Below are 6,000 nucleotides of genomic sequence, written 5' to 3'. Positions count from 1 at the left end.
CTCTTTGGGTAGACATTATCGTCAAGTATCACACAAACATGTGAACTTAACACGAAAATCGGAACGCAGCCAATCGTGAAAACTGTTGCAGTAACTTCTACATTAGTTCTAAGATAATAAGGTTACTGAGGAAATAGCTGTCGAATTTCTTTGAGGTAGGTATACATCGAAAAACTAAAAAGGTATGCCTGACGAGATATCGGTTTTATCCTGAAGGCAACGCTGCACTATGGCTTATCAGGTGGCCAATAATCAAAAAAGTGATGTGCCCCAAATTTCAATTCTTGTTCGCCATCTCATTGTAAACATGTCTGCTAAGAAATCCCCAAAATATTAGGGCCTGATTTGCATTGCACACTCAGATATGAGGTGCCAAAGTTGAGCCAATGGAGAAAAACTTGTTTTTATTAACAAAAACTATGGTTTACTCAAATGAATATAACTTTTTTTCTATAATACTTACGTAAAATGTTTTTACACCATTTGAAAGCTTACAAAAAAGGCTTCCTAGAAACAATAAAAAATAATAAAAAAAGCTTCAAAATAGTGGCTTTTATGATGTTTTTTTATAAAGCGGTTAAAAAATCGAATAAGCTTATAGTTAACACATCGAGTACTTTTTTGTCCCAAGTTGTCCCAGGCTTAAATTCAGTTCCAAGGGTACTTTGAGATGTGAACTAAAGGATCGTGAAGAATTTAGCTGCACAAATTTGCACTTTTTTAATTTAAGGCATTTTGAATTTTTCCAATATTTTTAACCATTTTCTTTTGAAAACAGCTAAAAACTAATTCAGAACATAACTGAATTTCGCTAAATCATTCAAATCATCATTTCTTTGGAAGTTTCAATATTTATAATGGTTTGCACAATGTTAATCGCATAAATGGCTTATATGCATTATAAGTAACAAAGTTTAATATTTCGCTATAGGCCCTATTCAAAAGTTAGTTTCGAAAACTTGTTTTTGAAAATAAAACATCAAATTTGTATCATAAAACTCATAAATACGACATGAGATGGAAAAAATATTTTTGGCCGCCAGTCTGTATGGAAACCGCCCATAGTGCGCTGGAGTAATTCAAAAAAGTTATCGACTTAATGATTCGTAGTAAACTATCAGCTCATTTTTTGAAGAATTCCTAAATTCCACCCTGTTCTAAATCGGCCAAACCCGAAAACTTCGAACTTGAGATCAATAATTTACGGTGCTGCAAAAACACCATACTAGGGCTAGTGCTGTCCGTCCAATCCGGTCGGATGCCCATCGACTAGCCTCTGGCCTTTCGTTCCAGTACCTATTCGGGCTGTGAGTGGAAACCACCAGTCGAACCCCACCCATGCATCCCCGAAAATTGCTTCCTCAAACATTATTGACCTGACATGTTCACATTCAACAATACCAGTAAGAAGAAGCATTGTTGTTGAGGAAGTTGTTCTTCTGATGTGCTGAGGCATCCTATGCTCTCGAATAACACAGTGCAACATATAAGCAAAATGTAAACAAAACTCTGGCTTCAGACCCTGAAAGCATACACCCATGCTAGCAATACCCTATTTGGGTTTTGAAAGCTAAGTTCGAAAGTTGGAGTTACGCCCCTCCTAGATTTTTCTGTATAACGGATATAAGGCTCTTCCATTAACTTTTGGAAAATTCCAAATGCAACCTTCATGTATTGTCAACATTCGATGACATCAAAAATGTTGCACTGTGTAACGCCGCTTCTGTCCATAGCTACACGGTAAAAAATCAGCACGTTCGATTGAATAGATTGATCACTTGACTCAATTCAAAACAACAATCACCATGATTTGAAGGGTTTCAACTTTGGATTTGCTCTACTGTCTCTAGAACTAGACTCTGAAGTGAAAAGTCGTTGATTTTGAACATCATGTCTTTTGTATGAAAGCAATCATTGACAGCTCGTTGTAGAAACTGATTGAGATCAACTCAACCCCTTTCAACAGATGCGAGTTGGTGTCGAGGTAAGACACTAGACTTGCACTCCGAAGATTAGTGGTTCAAATCTGGGTCAAGCGGAAATGTTTATTTTAACTTTTTTTTATTTCAAATCAAAACATGCAACGTTTAATTCAAGTGCTGTTACCTTGATTTTGTCAAGATTTAACAGTAGTGCGAAACCAAGTGCAGAACTATTGATAGTATGGTGCTTATTTTTTACCGTGTAGTCCACGGGATGCATCGTCACAAGGCTGACTGGGAAGTCAAACTGAGTGAGTGTCGGAACGCGCTTGATGGGACCTCGGAAACACTAAACTTCGTGTGGCCAAAAATAGGAAATTTACTGCTGCTGCATTGTTCTCCAGACTTGATTGGCATCTGGAAGTGGTTGTAAACTTTCTATACGTGTTGAGCTCACCGTCCAGCCGAAGACCATCCATGGACGGCAACCGAAGTGAAATGATTGGAGTTAGACGGTGGTGCAAAAGTTTCATTAATGGAGGTGGGAATGAATTATTCATTTAATGATTTTAAACTTGGCTGCAGGACAGGTTGAAAGTTACTGTTTGTGAACTGACCTGGTGATGCTTAGAACCAGTATTATGGATGGAGTTAGGTTATTTTAGGAACCATAAATGACATCTGGATGCCTATGACATTCGAATGCTAGTCGTAGCGGCTTATGAAATCATGTGAAATAATGCTATACCGACCATTTTCTGGACAACTATAACTCTGTACCGTTTTGTCTCAAATTCCGAACAGACTCATATTCCGAACACTCGGTTTTTGTATGACGATTTGGTTGAAATGTTTCGCTGAAATATGTCACCAAATAACAAGGAAATGGCAGTCGTTGCAATTGCAACGTCTCCAATATTTTTATACCGTGCAAGTAGTGATCATTCTCTAGTTTGAGACCAATAGAACAAGCTCAGATACATGTATTTGCGACATTATTCATTTGAATACGATTTATTCATGCTGTTCGGAATTTGAATCAAGGTGTTCAGAATATGAATCAAAATGTTGTTCCATACTTTTACGTAAAACAATACTATAACTAACTAAATCAACATTGTTATCGGTACACCCAACAGCTAACAGTTAGACTTTGCGTAGAAATTAAAATTTACACAAATATCAGCCAATTTATGCCAATCAGATGTATTAGAAGTCACTGTTGGCCTTAAGTGTTCGGAATATGAGTCAAAACGGTACATCACACCATTAATAATTTTGTATTTCTAAAGAAGTTGAATAGCATTTACTCCTAAAACTGAACGGGATATGATTTTGCCTGCAAGGCTATGTAAATTGTCATTGAACTGACTCTGCATATTGAAATTCAATTATACATAATCCGTTAGTACCGTTTTGTCTCAAATTCCGAACAGATTCATAATCCGAACACCAAGTTTTTGTATGGCGATGTGCTTGGAATGTTTCGCTGAAATATGTCATCCAATTACTAGGAAATGGCAGTCAATTACAATTCAATTTAATTATCTTCAAATCAACTTTATAGCTCGGGAGTAGTGATGATTCTCTAGCTCGAGGCCAGCAAAACTAGCTCAGATGAATCTATCTGCGAAATTATTCATTTGAGTACGATTTATTCGTGCTGTTCGGAATTTGTATCAAGGTATTCGGAATATGAGACAAAATGAACACAGTATTCGGAATTTGAATCAAAATGTTCTTCTATACTTTCACGTAAAATAAAGGCTAAACAAGTGTAAATAAACATTTATTGCGGCTCATCCAACACCTAACAGTTAGACTTGGTTAGGAAATTGATATTTTCTTAAATATGAGCTTATTTATGCCCACCAGATACATTTGAAGTCGCTGTTGGCCTCAAGTGTTCGGAACATGAGTCAAAACGATACATCCCGATATCGAGTTTGAGAACCATGGGGCTCTGCAAAAAATCAATCTTTCTCTTTCACTCTCACATGGAATTAGTAAATTACAAGGCCAGTAAACGTCAAAATCCCATGCAAAGTCAAAACAGTGCAGTGGCTCTGCACTGTTTTGATTGTTTATGGGATTTTGACGTTTACTGGCCTTGTTGTTTACTTTTTTCTTGGAAGAGTGAGACTGGTTCTTGTGCAGTAAAGTAAAAACGGCTACCTCGATGATCAAATTTGCACTGGTTTTGTGTTCTAAAACTCGATACCTCCCTAACTCGATGGTCCCTTCCATAACGAGTTCTGGTGAGTTGACTGTATTTGAAAAAAATACCATTGGGTAACGCTCATTTACTACGTAATATAGGAAAGATTATCTCTAGTTGAAATAAAAAAAAAAATAGTCAATGCCCACATACCTTTTGAATGCTTCTATATGCAACGAAAAAAGAACTCTTCTTCTTCTTTCTGGCGTTACGTCCCAACTGGGACAAAGCCTGCTTCTCAGATTAGTGTTCTAATGAGCACTTCCACAGTTATTAACTGAGAGCTTTCTTTGCCGATTGACCATTTTTGCATGTGTATATCGTGTGGCAGGTACAAAGATACTCTATGCTCTGGGAATCGAGAAAATTTCCTTTACGAAAAGATCCTCGACCAGCGGGATTCGGACACACGTCATGCTGAATAGCTGCGCATTTACCGCTACGGCTATCTGGGCCACAAAAAGAACTCTAAACAATTCAAAAATAATTATTTCGTACTGGAATAAGGGCTATTGAAATTTTAGGGAACGTTTTTTACCCGAAAGCCGCTGTTTATTATAGATAAATTTTGTCTTTAAATTCCATATGAGATGAGTTCAAATGTCTTTTTAATTATAGTGGTAAACTTCAGGCTTTTATAAAAAACAATATATGCGCTCATAATTCAGTGAGTTCCAAGGACATTCTTCTACCGTAATTAAGCTCGAATAACAGTGTTTGCTAAGACCACTTAACACATATGACATAGTTTTAAAAATGTTTGGAATCAGAAATGGGTCAAATTCACTGATTAAGACCATAACACTAGTTTACAAATAAAAATGAAAGTCATGAACTTTAATAGCTGAGCTTCATTTTCAATGTAAAATCGTACGCTGAATCCAAACAAAAATGTCAAAAAAATTCACAGTAGAACCGTTTTTGAGATACGCTCAATATTAGATTTTTTTGGTTTTTCAAAATAGTACATTTGCTAAAATTGATGTATCTCCGGATTTAGAGCACCAAATCTAAACTTTTTTTTAGCAAAATAAAGCTAATTAAATGTGCTTTCTACCGTTTGAACATCACTTTGTTGTGCAAATTACGCTTTTCTAGATATTTATGGCATAATCAAATTTTTTCGATATTTTTGAGTAAAATTTAACCAAATTTTCAACTTTAAGCTAAGTTTTAAGCACGATGCTGATGTTTTAAAATTCGTTTATCATATTGAACTCAAGGTATGTAAAAAACCAAAAGAAAAAAGTACCTAATGACTGAAATCGGTTGAAAATTGAAGATGTTATGGCATTTTTTGTAGAACACTTGAATTTTGAACTTTTGACCTTTTAAAACAACAAGACGAAATCCATATAAATTTCACTAAATCCTTTCACTTTGAATGACTCTTAGTACAGATTCCATGCTTTGTTAACCGTTTTATCAATTATTAATTTTGGATCACGACTAATTAATGAAAAGGGCGTATGTAAAAGCAGAATTTATGTGTTTGCGTATATATTAAAAAAGGCCAGCTTACTAAGTTCAGAAATGTTGTAAACTAGTGTAATTGGTTAAGATATTAAAACATGTAAGAATGATCAATTTGCTAACATGCCTTCAAAGCTTGTAGGAATAATATGTGGACACCCTTTACATAACTTTTTCACTATGGGCCAATGTACGAGTACACTATGGACCGTTGCACGAGTTCACTCTCTGTCGTTTGAGCGGTGCCGTGTTTTTTACGTGACCATGGCAACGAGTGAATTCGGCACCGCTTAAACGTCAAATTAGTGAACTCGTGCATTGATCCATTTGGGGTTTGAGCAGTGCCAAATTCACTCGTTTCCATGGTCACATAAATAACATGGACCG

Source organism: Aedes aegypti, chromosome 3, assembly GCF_002204515.2.
Source record: "Aedes aegypti strain LVP_AGWG chromosome 3, AaegL5.0 Primary Assembly, whole genome shotgun sequence".
Taxonomy (NCBI): Eukaryota; Metazoa; Arthropoda; class Insecta; order Diptera; family Culicidae; genus Aedes; species Aedes aegypti.
Note: the sequence above shows the minus strand (reverse complement) of the source record.